At 39.1% G+C, this 20,132-nt stretch overlaps 2 long non-coding RNA genes and 1 pseudogene across 2 annotated transcripts; 2 read left to right on the plus strand and 1 right to left on the minus strand.

Annotated features, from left to right (window-relative positions):
- Window positions 1-5,912: 5,912 nt before the first annotated feature.
- Window positions 5,913-6,704, plus strand: LOC127105027 (uncharacterized). The gene is made up of 3 exons (XR_007794883.1): window positions 5,913-6,186; window positions 6,383-6,492; window positions 6,595-6,704. It is a non-coding gene; the product is annotated as an uncharacterized LOC127105027 (long non-coding RNA).
- A 189-nt stretch (window positions 6,705-6,893) lies between these two features.
- On the plus strand, window positions 6,894-8,030 carry LOC127105026 (uncharacterized). The gene is made up of 3 exons (XR_007794882.1): window positions 6,894-7,282; window positions 7,482-7,546; window positions 7,633-8,030. It is a non-coding gene; the product is annotated as an uncharacterized LOC127105026 (long non-coding RNA).
- Window positions 8,031-18,598, minus strand: LOC127104071 (pentatricopeptide repeat-containing protein At3g14730-like; annotated as a pseudogene).
- Window positions 18,599-20,132: the final 1,534 nt, after the last annotated feature.

The following is a 20,132-nucleotide window of genomic DNA, read 5'->3' on the forward strand; positions in this document are numbered from 1 at the left end:
ATGACCCACTAAGGAACTACACTAGACTCCAAGCACTAGCTTCTACTCAATCACTGCTCGTTACCTGAAATATAGTTGTAAGGGTGAGTTCCTCAATCGATATAATAAGCATTATAAAATATCATGTAATGCTAAGTAAATTAACACATTTCATCACCCTAATCATATCACACATTCAGCAACGGCCACATCAACTCATAACCATAATCATACTCAACCCAAACACAAAACACACGTATAATATTGGAATACATCCATTCATATTATACGCCATACATACATTATGCAATGAGACTCCATGCATGCGGTACCGACTATTCGAGAACACATAGTTCAACCTCACCGATCAACCCAGATACGGCTACCAAGCTCATTAGTCCCACTCATTTGAGACCTAGTGACTCACTCACTAATTCCTCACCATGGGAATTAGCTACCACCATAAAGGCCATGCTATGCACGCTAAATCACCTAGCATGCAAACATCAACAACCATCCACAATGGACATATGCTCACACTCTAAGCCATAAACAGTCCATCCACAATTGCATACATAATAGATACATTCACAGCATTATGCATACCATCATACATCATCAGCATTTTTATCACAGAATCATATCATGTCATGCCAAATAATAAATCACAGTATTAGCACACTCTACTAATACCTATACGGCTCAAAACAACGGAAAATGATCCCTACTTTATCATACATCAGCTAAATTACATCACTCAGCTGAAACGACCAAAACTGCACAACAACAGCTCAGAAAAAACCAAACTTCTGCCCATACGCGTATGCCCCATGTCCATACGCGTATGGCACATTTCCTAGCCAAGCCCATACGCGTATTGCCTGTCTCATACGCGTATCCTACGCGTACCACCTCTCCCATACGCGTACTAACAGAGACAAAACTACGTTAAAATCATCATCTTCTTCATTCATACGCGTATGGCCTCACCCCATACGCGTACCACTCACAGGCTACGCGTATGGCGCGTATCAGCGCCAGATTCCTCCCCTCCGTGCCATCTCATACGCGTATGGCCTAGTGTCATACGCGTATGACCAGAACCAAAATTTCAGATCTGCTATGGGTTTTTCTCTGCTACGAGATTTCTCAATTCCAACCTTCCACAGTCCAATTTTTACACAGCATTCGTTCATATTATCTAACACAGATCATACCCATTCAATTTCACAATTTCTAACCTTATTACATCTAATTCCTACGAATTTTCTTCAATTATAAACCCTTATCTCATTCATCCATAAGTTCACAAATTTCAGCATTCATCATCCTAATTGGAGTCGATTCAATGGTTTATTACTACCCATTAAATGTTAACCCATAATACCCATTAAACGACGATAAACCCCCCTTACCTGAGTTAATCCGGCAATCCTTTAGCTTCAAGCTTTTCCCTTCTTCAACCCTTGTTCTCTTGCTCTTCCTCTTTGCCCTTTTCTCACTTTCTGTCGCTTCTCTAGTTTTTCACGTGAAAACCCTTTTTACCAAAACAATCTCTTTTCTGATTCCAACTTTTATTATTCCAATAATAATAATCCAATAATATTCCAATTATTTAATTAAATTAATAAATATACTAATAATAATATATATGAATGGTTTATCTTATAAATAATACCCTCTCATTCATATTATCATCATAATATACTATTAAACTTAAATTAAATAATTATCATATTTTATCGGGGTGTTACAACTTTCCCCCACTAAAAGAGTTTTCGTCCTCGAAAACATACCTCAAGCGAATAACTCTGGATAAGACTCCTTCATCTGAGTCTCAAGTTCCCAAGTCACATTGCCACCTGCTGGTCCTCCCCAAGCTACCTTTACCAAAGCAATCTCTTTACCCCGCAACTGCTTCAACTCTCGATCCTCGATCCTCATAGGTGATGTTTCAACAGTCAGGTTATCTCTCACCTGTACATCATCTACTTGGACTACATGCGACGGATCAGGAATGTACTTCCTCAACTAAGACACATGAAAAACCTCATGCAAATTCGCAAGTGACGGCGGTAAAGCGATACGATAGGCTACCTCCCCTATCCTTTCCAAAATCTGATAAGGACCAATAAATCGAGGTGTCAACTTCTTCGACTTCAAAGCTCGACCAACCCCAGTTATCGGAGTAACACGAAGAAACACAGGATCTCCCTCTTGAAACTCAAGTGACTTCCTCCTCTTGTCGTGATAACTCTTCTGACGACTCTGAGCAATCCTCATCTTCTCCTGAATCATCTTAATCTTTTCCGTAGTTTGTTGAACAATCTCCGGTCCAACCACAGCACTCTCACCGGACTCATACCAACATAAAGGTGTCCGACATTTCCTACCATACAAAGCTTCAAACGGTGCCATACCAATGCTCGAATGAAAACTATTGTTGTAGGTAAACTCAATCAAAGGTAAATAACAATCCCAAGCACCTCCCTTTTCCAAAACACAAGCCCTCAAAAGATCCTCTAGTGACTGAATCGTCCTCTCAGTCTGACCATCAGTCTGCGGATGATATGCAGAACTCAATCTCAGCTTAGTTCCCAAAGCCCTCTGCAAACCTTCCCAGAACTTCGATGTAAATCTAGGATCTCTGTCCGAAACAATACTCGACGGAATACCATGCAAACTTACAATTTTCTCAATATACAACTCAGCTAATCTCTCTAACGGATAATCCATTCTGATCGGAATGAAATGAGCCGATTTTGTCAATCTGTCAACAATCACCCAAATAGCTTCAAAATTCTTAATTGTCCTCGGTAAACCAGAAACAAAATCCATACTGATACTATCCCACTTCCACTCTGGAATAGCCAACGGTTGCATTAGCCCAGACGGCTTCTGATGCTCAATCTTCGACTTCTGACAAGTCAAACAAGAATAAACAAAACTCGCAATTTCTCTTTTCATTCCCGGCCACCAAAATAACTTTTTCAAATCATGATACATCTTCGTAGCCCCAGGATGAATACTCAGGCCACTACGATGTCCTTCCTCGAGAATACTCTTCTTAAGTTCGGTAACATCCGGAATACACACCCGATTACCAAATTTCAAAACACCATTCTCATCAACTCTGAATTCACCACCTTGACCTTGATTCACTAGAGTCAACTTATCAACCAAAAGCACATCGGATTTCTGACTCTCTCTAATCTCATCCAGAATACCACTCGTTAACTTCAACATTCCCAATTTAACACTATTGTGAGTACTCTCACACACCAAACTCAAGTCTTTAAACTGCTCAATTAAATCCAATTCCCTAACCATTAACATAGACATATGCAATGATTTCCGACTCAATGCATCAGCCACTACGTTTGTGTCGCACCTCGGAAAAATGGGGGATACGACTACAAAGCGAAACGCGATCGCACGCTCGCAATGATGGACTGAACAGAGTCGCCACCGAACTTTATTTATTCCTAAAAAGGAAAGGGGAAATATCGATAAAACCCAGGACAAAAGAAAGGATAAGATATGGTCATCGCAACCAATATCAGGGTTCGGGAGTCGATTACGCAAGGGGAAGGTATTAGCACCCCTCACGTCCGTTGTACTCAACGGGAACCATTAGGTCAGTTGTGTGCGTTAATGTTAGTTTGAAATGTTAGGCTTTTCGAATTATTAGGTGGGAAAGAAAGAAAAGATGAGAAGAAAATATTTTTGGATTTTTGACGAAGGACTAAACCTAAGTTTTTTTATTAGTGGGCCTGACAAGATTTACGAATCCTGCTCCTACGTATCTCAAAAGAGAAATCAAGGCTTACGTAGTTCTGGGTAGAAAAATGTTTGTTTGTTGGTTGATTTTAGCGAAGGCTATACTGTATTAATCGAAAAAAACATTGTTTTACCCAAAACAGATGAGGAGTAGACGCATACCACACATCGAACAGATTTATAAATCTACATTCGGAAAAGCGTCATTTATCTCTGCTCAACAATCGTGGCCGAAACATTGTTTTGCATCACCTTAAGACAATATATCTTTCATTTATAAAAAGGTTTTTGATTAATCGCACGGCGGCGAAAAAGAGTTTGATTGGTTGGATTTATTTTGAGTGATGGCGAGAACTTGGATGAGCGAGATATACATCTCGAATCCTAGCCTCAGGAGTGCATGGTATACACCATGTTCCATTTCCATCTTTCTTGAAAAAGTATTAAGGTAGGAATTAGGTATTTTGAAGTTTGAAAGACGAGTACTTGTGACCTACAAGCTCTTACAGCTTGGGTCTAATACTTGGGACTACGTCTGGACATTCCACCCAGGCAGTCTGTTTCTTTCCAATATTGCTAAGAAAATGATTTGAATATTTATGAATGTTTTGGAGGGAAGACGGATATTTATGGCTTGCAAGCTCTTACAGCTTGAACCTAATATTCGGGATTACAACTGGATATTCCTTCCAGGTAATCTTTTTCTTCCAACTTTATTAAGAAGATGATTTGAGATATTTGCAGGTGTTTTGGAAAGAAGACAAATATTTATGGCTTACAAGCTCTTACAGCTTGAGCCTAATATTCGGGATTACGACTGGATATTACATCCAGGTAATCTTTTTCTTCCAACTTTATTTAGAAAACAATTTGAATATTTGGAATGTTAAGAGAAGACGAATATTTATGGCTTGCAAGCTCTTACAGCTTGAGCCTAATATTCGGGATTACGACTGGATATTCCCTCCAGGTAATCTTTTTCTTCCAACTTTATTAAGAAAATGATTTTGAATATTGGAGTGTTAAAGAGAAGACGAATATTTATGGCTTGCAAGCTCTTACAGCTTGAGCCTAATATTCGGGATTACGACTGGACATTCCATCCAGGCAACCTTTTTCTTCACGTTTTATTTAGAAAATGATTTGAATATTAGAGAGAAGACGAATATTAACGGCTTGCAAGCTCTTACAGCTCGTGCCTAATATTCGGGATTACGACTGGACATTCCATCCAGGCAACCTTTTTCTTCACGTTTTAATTAGAAGGTGATTTGAGGTATTGGATTAAAACAATTAAAGTACCGAGGTTTGAAATTATTGAAAGTTAAATTGATGTTGCTTAAGAGCTCATTGTAAGAAGGCCCAAGAGTAAGCCATGTGAAGAAAATATCAAACAAAAACTTTATTTACAACACACTTAAAAATTAAATCAAAAAAAGGGTAAAATCGGGATTTGCACGGATGGAGATCGAGGGACACACAAAACCTAAATAATGTGCTCAAAGCCGATTTGCACATATTGACAACAATTGAAATGTCATATGTGATTAGTCAAAACGCGGCGAAATACTATCACTATATCGATAAAAATAATCATGGATAAATGACAAGAAAATTGTCAAATCCATAAATTAAAGAATCGATGTTTTGCCAATTAAAATAAATAAAAGGTGTAAATACTAAAGAAATAATAAGTGTGAGAAAAATTGGATTAAAACATAAATGTGAGTAAATTAAAAAGAATAACTTTAAAAAAGAAAATAAAATGTTGTAAAACCAAATATGCCACACACGGGTATCGAACCCACTACCTAAATGGGAATGAAGATACTCCACACCCATCCGGACACCAGTTGTTTGTTTTCAAACCAAGACCAAAACATATTGATATTATCCAAAACCTTTCAAAGAAAAGAAAAATCAAACAACAAAGTCTAACCGTGGGCTGCTGGACTATGCCTGACTAAGGCCCACGAACCTAAACCTCAGACCCGGGTCGGTGGAGGCCCATTCCGGATTCTCGGCCCAACACAAAAGGGATGATGGAAGGCCAAGGGATAGCGTGACCTAGCCGCATGGCTGTCTTGGTCACGATGAAAAAAGAAAAAAACTAATAATAACTGATGATACAGCAAAACGAAAAGATTATGCATTGGGTTTTGTGGGTCTTAATAGGTGTCGTTCCAAATACCACCTGGCATTTAAAACAAAAGCCAAATATCTTTTTGAAAATAGCCACGGATGATATCCGATTCCCTTTTCTACAAAATCCACCTTCTCTCTCAAAGATCTCATTCTTTTGAACAGCAACCAAAATTCAACAAACATAACACAACAAGAACATGCAAGGAACCATGAAGCTACATCAAAGAAAAGATGGATCGAAAATGGAACTAACCGATTGCAGCTGGATCGACCAACGAACGCGTAAGCAAGGTTCTTCCTGAATCCTTCTAGCTTATGATATTGTTTTTTCCTTCTGAGTGGAATCCGGATTCCCTTAGGTTTTTTGTTGAACAGTCTTTTCTTCCGCCTCTGACTAGGTTTTTTCTTGTGTTTTCGAATTAGGGTTTCGTGGTGGTCGGCCCCCTCTCTCTGAATCGCTCTCTTCTATTTATGCCAGGCTGATTAGGGTTTCGGTTGGTGTATAAAGGTTCAAAGGAGAAAGCTTTCAGAAGTGCTTTTTCATGCTCAGAAGTGCTTTTATCTTGTTTGATGCTATCTTCCGGAAAGGTAATCTGAACCTACATACTTTCTTCCTCTGACTTGTCTTAATTCCATTTGGGGATATTTCTGAATTTTCTACAGCTTGGTAATCATTTTGTGTTACTGCAGTGAAATTTGGTGAAAACTTGATGAGCTCTTAATTCTTTCAATGGCGATTTCGGCCTCAACGGTAATTCCTTAGTAGCCTCAGCTCTGGTACATCTACTGTAAAACCGTTGGCTCAAATTTCTCATCGGCTTAAATTTCTTCTTAATCTCTGTTGCCATAGTTAAGAAAGCCTGCTCAATATTGATAGAGTCTTTAGCATTTGTCTCAAAGAAAGGGACCGTCATCGGCGAATTGGGTGTTTCCACAGATAAGTAATCTTTTCCATTAACCTAATCCCAATTCCATTCTGCAGACACTAATCTCTTCTTAGTGTTTTGTTCGATTGTGTAGTAGTCGAATTCAATTGCAAAACGGATCTATCTGTTGTTTTTTTTCATCCGGTAGATCAGTTTCATTATTAATCCCATTGATGTTTGGTGTACAAAGCTTGTCTGCAATGCCATCACACTTACCATGATACTTCATCATGTCCTGTATCTTTAACATAACTGGCACTTTGTAATCACTTGGTTTTGCGCCTTAATTGGTTTGCGTTATGTTGAACTAGTGTAGGATGTGGGTTAGCTCGATTGCATGGACCTGCTGCGCGAAGCTCGTGTTGGTTTGATGGTTCAAGATGCAGCAACCAAAAACAGAAGTGCTACTTCAATTCTTTGAGGTCTTGATATCAGCTTAAATAATACACATGGTATCATCATCATCACAATGTTTAAATATTGTTACAATGATGCATCTACTTATAAGTCTTGATGTCAACTGCAATTTTTTATTTCCGATACTTATCCTCCTCATTTTTTTTCCATGTCTCTAGGAAGAAGCTTCATTATTGATTATTTGCAATAGACTTATATCGTTTTTCATGGGTGGTAACTGTCCTTGTGTTGCAGGTTTGAGGTCTACCGTAAGGCTTGCCAACAAATTGATCTAAGGACATCCAAGGCATAGAACAATGGTAAAACTATTGGTACTTACTCATCTCTCATGCGTAATGATGAACTTGGTGAAGTATGTCTAACTGTGATAGTTAATGTTATGCAGCATGGAGACCAAAGCACCTCTGGTTTGCTTCAATGACAATCATGTCAGCAAAATCAACACTTGTTTTTCGCCACTGCATGCACGATGTTACCAGCAATGCCTTTAGCTTCAAACAGACTGTGTAGAGGTATGCCAAATGGAGTGGCCCATATGTTTGCAAGTTGTAATTTTGCAAATTTGTCGGCGGTGTTGGGAGGACAGCCAGGCCAAGAGCCTAAACTCTACCAAGCGGCACTTTGTATCGAACTCGGTTTAGCTTAAGAGAATTTTTGTTGCCATGCCTTACTTTCTTCCATTATTGGTTGTATGAAGTATTTGTAGGATAAAGCTTTGAAGCTATTAAGATTTGTACGGTTCTGAATTATCCCTCTATGATGAATGTATCCTAAAGTTCCTTGCTCTTGCAGAACTGTTGTTAATGAATTTAAACCAGCACTGATAAAATCAGTTTGAGGGTGGGTCCTGTCACCTGTTATAAATACATGCACACCCTTCCTGAATTCAATCCAGCTACAACCTGGTCTCTTCTTCATATTTTATTGCTTCATTGTGTCTCTTAACTCAGATACTTCTTCGTATTAACCTACCACTCCATAAACATTTGGCATTAATACATAATTTCCACAGCGATCTGGCTTAATTTCAATCACCTTGCTTGCTGCAATCTCAGCCAAGTCTGTATCCTTGTGGATACAGCATGCTGCTAGCAAAGCCCTCCATCCAACAGGATCGGCCTTAAAAGGCATTGTTAGCATTAAATCATAAGCCTCCATGAGTTTCCCTGCTTGACAAAGCATGTCAATCACACAGGTGTAGTGTTCAATGGATGGGGGATACACCATAATTTGAATCCATTACTGCTAGAAACTCAAGCCCTTCCTCCACCATGCCAACAAAACTGATTTCGTTTGGTACCAATTGGGCTTGACACATACGAAAAGAATATGTCTAATGCCTCATCACCATGGCCATGCATTCCATAACCCGTGATCATGATGTTCCATGAGGCCACATCTTTCTCTGTCATAATATCAAACCATCCGAGCATCTCTCATATTTCCGCATTTTGCACACATATCAATCAGTGCATTCGAAACGACAACACTAGAGCCATAACCAATTTTTGTAACAAACCCATGAACAATTCGTCCATTGTCAAAATCTCCTATCACAGAAAATATAGACAAAACACCAGTAACTGCATATTTACAAGGAATCATCCCATTCTCCCCCATCCTCCTAAACATCCACAAGGCCTCTTCAAAGCGTACAATCTGCACATACCCATTAACCATTGAATTCCAAAGCACAACATCTCTAACAGGCAATTCCTCAAATTCCTCATGTGCATCCAACACTAATCCAAATTTCGAGTATTAACCAAGGCATTTCCAACAAAAACATCCAACTCCAACCCGAGTTTAAGATAATAACCCATGAATCTTCTTATCCTCCGAAACCTCCCGTATTGTGGAAGCCGACTTGAAACGAATCCAACAATGATTGAAATGTAAGCAAAAACATTTTTTGTCATTGGGTAGGGTAGTCGAAGACTTTAAGAGCATAACCGATGAGGGTGCACTTGGAATATATGTTGATGAGGCTGGTGATGGCAAGTGGGGATGAAAAGAAACCAATTTTGAGCAAATGGGAATGATCGGTTGCCTTTGATCATGAATGTATGCAAATGAATTTTAGGCCAAGCGTCAAAATAAAAATAAATAAATAAAAAAATCAGGGTCAAAATCGGGGTATGACAGTTGCCCCTATTTAAGTATCTTCAACTAGAGAATATGAAGCAGGACACTCTTCATATGATCATAGTGGGAGATGATTAAATACTGAGAAGACCCGGATTTTGATCCTGAATCCCCATGACATGACATGATATGATATGATGTGATATGATATGACATGGATGCATGATGTTTTTTTTTTGTGATTTTTTTTTATCTGCTAGGGATATGGTGGACCCTTAACAGGAGGTGCTACAAGACAGACCAATCTGTGGGGAATGCTGATGATCCACAGGGAGACAGACAAATGGTGAGAAACAACTTGCTGGGAAAAACAAATCCTGCTGGAGAATCAGACACACACTGAGGAGTATTCAAAATGAGGTTTGATAAACGACACTTTAGAATACGAGGGATTTCGGTAGTAAGTTCACACATGACTTACTAAACTCGAATGAAGGAAAAGATGCTACAACAGGTTCATATATGACCTGACAACGCTGGGGAATAATCAAGGAGAAAACTCTTCAGAACAGGTTCATGTATGACCTGACACCGGAATAAGGGTTCAACAACAGGTTCATACATGACCTGAATGGTATTGAACAAACAGAGAAAAATCTTCAGAGCAAGTTCAAATATGACCTGACACCGGAATAAAGCGGTTCAACAACAGGTTCATATATGACCTGAATAGGATTGAACAAAGAATCTTCAGAGCAGGTTCAAGTATGACCGGACCCCGGAATAAAAAGTTCAATAACAGGTTCATACATGACCTGAATAGGATTGAACAAAGAATCTTCAGAGCAGGTTCAAGTATGACCGGACCCCGGAATAAAAAGTTCAATAACAGGTTCATACATGACCTGAATAGGATTGAACAAAGAATCTTCAGAGCAGGTTCAAGTATGACCGGACCCCGGAATAAAAGTTCAATAACAGGTTCATACATGACCTGAATAGGATTGAACAAAGAATTGGAAAAACTCTTCAGAGCAAGTTCAAGTATGACCTGACCCCGGAATAAAAGCTCAACAACAGGTTCATACATGACCTGAATGGTATTGAACAAAAGGAAAAACTCTTCAGAGCAGGTTCAAGTATGACCTGACCCCGGAATAAAAGGTTCAACAACAGGTTCATACATGACCTGAATAGTATTGAACAAAAATTGGAAAAACTCTTCAGAGCAAGTTCAAGTATGACCTGACCCTGGAATAAAAGGTTCAACAACAGGTTCATACATGACCTGAATAGGATTGAACAAAGAATCTTCAGAGCAGGTTCAAGTATGACCTGACACCGGAATAAAAAGGTTCAACAACAGGTTCATACATGACCTGAATAGGATTGAACAAAGAATCTTCAGAGCAGGTTCAAGTATGACCGGACCCCGGAATAAAAAGGTTCAACAACAGGTTCATACATGACCTGAATAGGATTGAACAAAGAATCTTCAGAGCAGGTTCAAGTATGACCGGACCCCGGAATAAAAGCTCAACAACAGGTTCATACATGACCTGAATAGTATTGATCAAAAATTGGAAAAACTCTTCAGAGCAGGTTCAAGTATGACCGGACCCCGGAATAAAAAGGTTCAACAACAGGTTCACATATGACCTGAATAGGATTGAACAAAAGGAAAAAATCTTCAGAGCAAGTTCAAGTATGACCTGACCCCGGAATAAAAACAATTAGACTCTGGCCGTAAGCAATGGACTACAACCACCCTTTAACGGATTTTGCCAACAACAAATGGACTTGAAAATGACTGCGAAAACCGGATGTTGGTTTAAAGATACCAAAGACAAAATGGAATTAGAGGTCCAAGGACATAGGATCAACAACAAGACCTAGGTCAATGCAAAATGAGCACGAAGTACATTTCGGCTATGCATGATTTGAATGCATGATATATGAATGATCATGATTATGAGAATGCTGACACTGGGCAGACTGGGAGTTTGTGATGGCTTTTTATGGAAGCTCATGATTCCTCAACACCGAGAACTCAACCAAATATTTGTGATAGATGTTGTCAAAGGAGAATTCTAGCCAGCTTGATAGCCACAACTTAGCCAATGAGATCCTTTTTAAGGATCAACGAATCGTGCTAGCATAGTTTTCGGGCACTCGTCTTAAACTCAATAGTTGTTGGCGTATGGCAGAATTTGTTTGAGCAGTTTGAAAGCCCGAAGAAAGAGGTTTTGCCCCTCTGTGGCTCATCTTGCCCCAGTTTGTTGGGTCTTTGGAAATGTTCACCTTGAAAGTGAGTTTGGAAACAACTTGCCATGAGACCACCTCGAGAGGGCTTGCCCCAAGTGTTTGAAACTTGCAGTGGTCTGAACTTGACTAACCAAATGCTGGAATGGTAGACTCTTGATTGATTGTCCTTTGGATAGCTGGATTCATTGAGCTCTGAGGTGGTTTGCCCTAGTCTAAGTCTTGAAGCAAATTACTCTTGGCTAACTGAACCTTGGAGTGATTGGACTTACTGAGCTCTGAGGTGGCTTGCCCTGGTCTGATTCTTGAAGCAGATTACTCTTGGCTAGGTGACCCTTAGGGTGACTAGCTCGAATTAACCGATGTTCAAAGTGATTTGCTCCTGACTAGACTTCTTTCACTCCATCAAGTTCCTCAACTGTATTTGGCATTTCTTTGATGCTAAGTGCTGAATCGCAAATAAAATTGTTCATTCAAAAATGGTAAGTTTAATTCAATGCTTATGCAAAAATTTGGAATCAAAATTTATTGATATGAATGGGTGAAATACAATGAAAGAGTCGTTGATAAGAACGCAATGGTGATCAAGTCATTCACAGTATGCAAGTTGGTGCCATCAAATGATTAACAAAAATCGTTTGGAGTCAAGTTAACACAAACTTGTTATAGTATGCTTTCAAAATAAACCCTGCCTCAATTAGGTCTTTTAAGGGTTGTAACGTGGTCTGGTTCACGGGTTTTTTGAAACAAAAGGATATAAGGCTCAAAATTTATTTTTACCCACCCCTTCTTCTTGATGATCTCCAGTTCCTACGTTCAGTTAATTCAATACACGCATTCGACTTCCAAGAGGGTTCGAAGGTGTGATGAGGATTCAAGACGAATTTTCTTGAATGGCAGTCACCTTATTTTGTTTTTGTCGAGGATTTAATGACCTCTTTTGATTGATTTATTTTATCCCTAATTTTGCCTGAACCGTTTCTTTGAAGCTTTTGGTCCATCGGGATGCCCCCAACTTTTTCCTAAGTCATTTTGTGGTTTTTGACTTAGCGGACTTTTTTATTTTATTTTTTTAAAGGTATTGACTGCCACATTATTGGTGGATAAGGATCAACCAACACTAATTTTAGCTTTTCTTAGCTTCTTCGACACTTCAACATGTGCGCGAAGGATAACATGTGGTTGAACCTAATTGGAGGGTGTACATATGGATGATTTTTTTTTTGAAAGATCAAATGCATGATCAAACTATCTGAACATAACTACCCTGCCCCAGGTTAAGATTAAGGGTTTTAGATCCGAAATAAACACCAACTTCTAGGCTCAAAGTGGTTGTCTAGGGATTAACTCCTTATCACTCCAGTGTTTGGGGATTTGAAACAATGCCTTACATCATCGACAAGGTTTTACTCAAAAGCATACCACAACAATTTCAGGTGTTTCGTTTTCATCATCCTCCCTCCAATCTTTGTTAACACAACAGTTAAACAAAAGTGAATGAGAGGAGTATTTTTGTTTTTTTTTTAACATAAATGAAAAACGAGTGAATACGAATGGATTAATTCAAAAGATGCATAAACATTTCATTAATCCTACCAATTCAGAGAAAACAACAATGCTTAAAAGCAATTAACAGCCAACATGCAAAGAAACTACAAAAGAAGTGTTGAAACAGCCAAATGATTGCCAACTTTAGGGAATTGACTTCTTCAAACTTGAAGGTTGGGATCAACAAGCTTTTCGACATTGGCAGGATGATCTTCAAATTCTTTTCCTTCAGTCTCATCGTTGAACGCAACCCTCTTGGATCCACTACTCACTTCTCCTTTTCTCTCATTGGTATGGGTCGTGATATTGGAAATCCAAGGCGGTATCTCAATGCTCTTACCAGGAAACAATGATAGCTCACTAGCCACATCCCTGACATCTTCCTTGTGGTACAAAACCTTGAGGGGTGTCAAGGGTCCTTTCCCTTTCTCATTACCTGGCTCAGAAATCAAGGTATATGTACCTGAGCCTTCCTCCTTGAGTGTTAGTGACCTTATGTCAATCAATCCTCGCAGCTTGAGCTTGAAACTCTTGCATTGCTCGATGGAGTGCCCCATTGTCCCAGTATGGTATTCGCACCTGACCTTCGGATGATCTTCTTCAAAGATTAAGCTCTTTTTGTTAATCAACCCTCGCACCAAGGCTTTCATCGCTAAGCAAGAATCCAGGTCATGTCCCACTGCCCCTTTATGGAATTCACATGTTGCATTTGGATTGTACCATGGCAGGTATGGTAACACAAGTGTGAGATCTCGAGGGGTCACCAAAGCATTTTGGATCAATTGCGGGTAGAGCTTGCTATATGGCACCGGAATCGAGTCATTGTGATCCTTGTTCCTCTTATTCTGATTCTGATTTTTGTTCTGAACCTGGCTTTGGTGACTTTGAGGAGCAATAGCCAGAGGATGTTGATGATGACGTCTTGAGGGAAGGTCATATGCCGGTAGACGAGAAGTTGCCACATAGAATTTCCCTTGACTTGGGGTAACACCAGATGGATGTGGGGTAGCAGTTCCCTTTGTTACAGCAGTGTATATTGGGTGACCCTCTTTTCTCAACAAGACTTGCAGGGTTTCCAAGACCCATCTCATTTGGCTCTTCAAAAGATTAAGTTCCTCCTTCAGTGCTTCTTGGCTTTTCCTTAGCTCGTCCATCATCTCCTGAGACATGGTTCTTTGTTCTAACGCGTGTTGAGAATCACTTTGCTTCACGGACAAAAGATGGATGAGTTTTTTTTGGTATTTTGTCTGGAGAATGACATGCATTATGATGCGATGCAAATGCAATGAATGAATGCAATGCAAGCCATACATATTTATGTTTTTTCTTCAATACACGGGTTCAAAAGTCTGAGGTACTGATGAATCTGATTGTTTTCCAAGAATAGGTTCTCACCAGGTATGGTCTAAGGTTTTTGAAAAAGTTCCTAGAGTCATGGATCCATTAGACTGTTTGCTACCTGCGGCAACTTACTTGCCGGGCATCAACTCCATCTAAAGAATCTACTCTAAGTGAGGTTCTCGCATCGATCCAACGAGAAATACATCTCGCAGACCCACACTACGCAACCATCTTTCCTAGTTGGGCAAAGAACTAAGGTTCTACAAATGGTTCTCAGAGTCATGGATCCTAAAGAAAATATCGAAGCTTACGGCAACTTACTTGTCGAGCGACAACATCCTCTCAAGAATCTACTCTAAGTGAGGTTCTCGTATCGACCCAACGAGAAATACATCTCGCGGACCCGCACTACTCAACCTCGTCCTATCTTATGTTTTTACTCGAGACTCGGGTAAAAAGTCTTTCCCACAAGGTTTGCAATCAGAGCATCCAAGTACCAAACCATAATCGAACCAATACAACAGATTCTATCAATATGACAATAGAGATAATAAAAACAATAAAGAAAAGCCACATAGGTAAACAAACAAAGGCATACAAACGACCTAACTAGGCCTGACTCACTTAGGGATGTTCATGTCCCCAGCAGAGTCGCCATCTGTCGCACCTCGGAAAAATGGGGGATACGACTACAAAGCGAAACGCGATCGCACGCTCGCAATGATGGACTGAACAGAGTCGCCACCGAACTTTATTTATTCCTAAAAAGGAAAGGGGAAATATCGATAAAACCCAGGACAAAAGAAAGGATAAGATATGGTCATCGCAACCAATATCAGGGTTCGGGAGTCGATTACGCAAGGGGAAGGTATTAGCACCCCTCACGTCCGTTGTACTCAACGGGAACCATTAGGTCAGTTGTGTGCGTTAATGTTAGTTTGAAATGTTAGGCTTTTCGAATTATTAGGTGGGAAAGAAAGAAAAGATGAGAAGAAAATATTTTTGGATTTTTGACGAAGGACTAAACCTAAGTTTTTTTATTAGTGGGCCTGACAAGATTTACGAATCCTGCTCCTACGTATCTCAAAAGAGAAATCAAGGCTTACGTAGTTCTGGGTAGAAAAATGTTTGTTTGTTGGTCGATTTTAGCGAAGGCTATACTGTATTAATCGAAAAAAACATTGTTTTACCCAAAACAGATGAGGAGTAGACGCATACCACACATCGAACAGATTTATAAATCTACATTCGGAAAAGCGTCATTTATCTCTACTCAACAATCGTGGCCGAAACATTGTTTTGCATCACCTTAAGACAATATATCTTTCATTTATAAAAGGGTTTTTGATTAATCGCACGGCGGCGAAAAAGAGTTTGATTGGTTGGATTTATTTTGAGTGATGGCGAGAACTTGGATGAGCGAGATATACATCTCGAATCCTAGCCTCAGGAGTGCATGGTATACACCATGTTCCATTTCCATCTTTATTGAAAAAGTATTAAGGTAGGAATTAGGTATTTTGAAGTTTGAAAGACGAGTACTTGTGACCTACAAGCTCTTACAGCTTGGGTCTAATACTCGGGACTACGTCTGGACATTCCACCCAGGCAGTCTGTTTCTTTCCAATATTGCTAAGAAAATGATTTGAATATTTATGAATGTTTTGGAGGGAAGACGGATATTTATGGCTTGCAAGCTCTTACAGCTTGAACCTAATATTCGGGATTACAACTGGATATTCCCTCCAGGTAATCTTTTTCTTCCAACTTTATTAAGAAGATGATTTGAGATATTTGCAGGTGTTTTGGAAAGAAGACAAATATTTATGGCTTACAAGCTCTTACAGCTTGAGCCTAATATTCGGGATTACGACTGGATATTACATCCAGGTAATCTTTTTCTTCCAACTTTATTTAGAAAACAATTTGAATATTTGGAATGTTAAGAGAAGACGAATATTTATGGCTTGCAAGCTCTTACAGCTTGAGCCTAATATTCGGGATTACGACTGGATATTCCCTCCAGGTAATCTTTTTCTTCCAACTTTATTAAGAAAATGATTTTGAATATTGGAGTGTTAAAGAGAAGACGAATATTTATGGCTTGCAAGCTCTTACAGCTTGAGCCTAATATTCGGGATTACGACTGGACATTCCATCCAGGCAACCTTTTTCTTCACGTTTTATTTAGAAAATGATTTGAATATTAGAGAGAAGACGAATATTAACGGCTTGCAAGCTCTTACAGCTCGTGCCTAATATTCGGGATTACGACTGGACATTCCATCCAGGCAACCTTTTTCTTCACGTTTTAATTAGAAGGTGATTTGAGGTATTGGATTAAAACAATTAAAGTACCGAGGTTTGAAATTATTGAAAGTTAAATTGATGTTGCTTAAGAGCTCATTGTAAGAAGGCCCAAGAGTAAGCCATGTGAAGAAAATATCAAACAAAAACTTTATTTACAACACACTTAAAAATTAAATCAAAAAAAGGGTAAAATCGGGATTTGCACGGATGGAGATCGAGGGACACACAAAACCTAAATAATGTGCTCAAAGCCGGTTTGCACATATTGACAACAATTGAAATGTCATATGTAATTAGTCAAAACGCGGCGAAATACTATCACTATATCGATAAAAATAATCATGGATAAATGACAAGAAAATTGTCAAATCCATAAATTAAAGAATCGATGTTTTGCCAATTAAAATAAATAAAAGGTGTAAATACTAAAGAAATAATAAGTGTGAGAAAAATTGGATTAAAACATAAATGTGAGTAAATTAAAAAGAATAACTTTAAAAAAGAAAATAAAATGTTGTAAAACCAAATATGCCACACACGGGTATCGAACCCACTACCTAAATGGGAATGAAGATACTCCACACCCATCCGGACACCAGTTGTTTGTTTTCAAACCAAGACCAAAACATATTGATATTATCCAAAACCTTTCAAAGAAAAGAAAAATCAAACAACAAAGTCTAACCGTGGGCTGCTGGACTATGCCTGACTAAGGCCCACGAACCTAAACCTCAGACCCGGGTCGGTGGAGGCCCATTCCGGATTCTCGGCCCAACACAAAAGGGATGATGGAAGGCCAAGGGATAGCGTGACCTAGCCGCATGGCTGTCTTGGTCACGATGAAAAAAGAAAAAAACTAATAATAACTGATGATACAGCAAAACGAAAAGATTATGCATTGGGTTTTGTGGGTCTTAATACGTGTCGTTCCAAATACCACCTGGCATTTAAAACAAAAGCCAAATATCTTTTTGAAAATAGCCACGGATGATATCCGATTCCCTTTTCTACAAAATCCACCTTCTCTCTCAAAGATCTCATTCTTTTGAACAGCAACCAAAATTCAACAAACATAACACAACAAGAACATGCAAGGAACCATGAAGCTACATCAAAGAAAAGATGGATCGAAAATGGAACTAACCGATTGCAGCTGGATCGACCAACGAACGCGTAAGTAAGGTTCTTCCTGAATCCTTCTAGCTTATGATATTGTTTTTTCCTTCTGAGTGGAATCCGGATTCCCTTAGGTTTTTTGTTGAACAGTCTTTTCTTCCGCCTCTGACTAGGTTTTTTCTTGTGTTTTCGAATTAGGGTTTCGTGGTGGTCGGCCCCCTCTCTCTGAATCGCTCTCTTCTATTTATGCCAGGCTGATTAGGGTTTCGATTGGTGTATAAAGGTTCAAAGGAGAAAGCTTTCAAAAGTGCTTTTTCATGCTCAGAAGTGCTTTTATCTTGTTTGATGCTATCTTCCGGAAAGGTAATCTGAACCTACATACTTTCTTCCTCTGACTTGTCTTAATTCCATTTGGGGATATTTCTGAATTTTCTACAACTTGGTAATCATTTTGTGTTACTGCAGTGAAATTTGGTGAAAACTTGAGGAGCTCTTAATTCTTTCAATGGCGATTTCGGCCTCAACGGTAATTCCTTAGTAGCCTCAGCTCTGGTACATCTACTGTAAAACCGTTGGCTCAAATTTCTCATCGGCTTAAATTTCTTCTTAATCTCTGTTGCCATAGTTAAGAAAGCCTGCTCAATATTGATAGAGTCTTTAGCATTTGTCTCAAAGAAAGGGACCGTCATCGGCGAATTGGGTGTTTCCACAGATAAGTAATCTTTTCCATTAACCTAATCCCAATTCCATTCTGCAGACACTAATCTCTTCTTAGTGTTTTGTTCGATTGTGTAGTAGTCGAATTCAATTGCAAAACGGATCTATCTGTTGTTTTTTTTCATCCGGTAGATCAGTTTCATTATTAATCCCATTGATGTTTGGTGTACAAAGCTTGTCTGCAATGCCATCACACTTACCATGATACTTCATCATGTCCTGTATCTTTAACATAACTGGCACTTTGTAATCACTTGGTTTTGCGCCTTAATTGGTTTGCGTTATGTTGAACTAGTGTAGGATGTGGGTTAGCTCGATTGCATGGACCTGCTGCGCGAAGCTCGTGTTGGTTTGATGGTTCAAGATGCAGCAACCAAAAACAGAAGTGCTACTTCAATTCTTTGAGGTCTTGATATCAGCTTAAATAATACACATGGTATCATCATCATCACAATGTTTAAATATTGTTACAATGATGCATCTACTTATAAGTCTTGATGTCAACTGCAATTTTTTATTTCCGATACTTATCCTCCTCATTTTTTTTCCATGTCTCTAGGAAGAAGCTTCATTATTGATTATTTGCAATAGACTTATATCGTTTTTCATGGGTGGTAACTGTCCTTGTGTTGCAGGTTTGAGGTCTACCGTAAGGCTTGCCAACAAATTGATCTAAGGACATCCAAGGCATAGAACAATGGTAAAACTATTGGTACTTACTCATCTCTCATGCGTAATGATGAACTTGGTGAAGTATGTCTAACTGTGATAGTTAATGTTATGCAGCATGGAGACCAAAGCACCTCTGGTTTGCTTCAATGACAATCATGTCAGCAAAATCAACACTTGTTTTTCGCCACTGCATGCACGATGTTACCAGCAATGCCTTTAGCTTCAAACAGACTGTGTAGAGGTATGCCAAATGGAGTGGCCCATATGTTTGCAAGTTGTAATTTTGCAAATTTGTCGGCGGTGTTGGGAGGACAGCCAGGCCAAGAGCCTAAACTCTACCAAGCGGCACTTTGTATCGAACTCGGTTTAGCTTAAGAGAATTTTTGTTGCCATGCCTTACTTTCTTCCATTATTGGTTGTATGAAGTATTTGTAGGATAAAGCTTTGAAGCTATTAAGATTTGTACGGTTCTGAATTATCCCTCTATGATGAATGTATCCTAAAGTTCCTTGCTCTTGCAGAACTGTTGTTAATGAATTTAAACCAGCACTGATAAAATCAGTTTGAGGGTGGGTCCTGTCACCTGTTATAAATACATGCACACCCTTCCTGAATTCAATCCAGCTACAACCTGGTCTCTTCTTCATATTTTATTGCTTCATTGTGTCTCTTAACTCAGATACTTCTTCGTATTAACCTACCACTCCATAAACATTTGGCATTAATACATAATTTCCACAGCGATCTGGCTTAATTTCAATCACCTTGCTTGCTGCAATCTCAGCCAAGTCTGTATCCTTGTGGATACAGCATGCTGCTAGCAAAGCCCTCCAT

This window comes from Lathyrus oleraceus, chromosome 7 (assembly GCF_024323335.1).
Source record: "Lathyrus oleraceus cultivar Zhongwan6 chromosome 7, CAAS_Psat_ZW6_1.0, whole genome shotgun sequence".
Taxonomy (NCBI): Eukaryota; Viridiplantae; Streptophyta; class Magnoliopsida; order Fabales; family Fabaceae; genus Lathyrus; species Lathyrus oleraceus.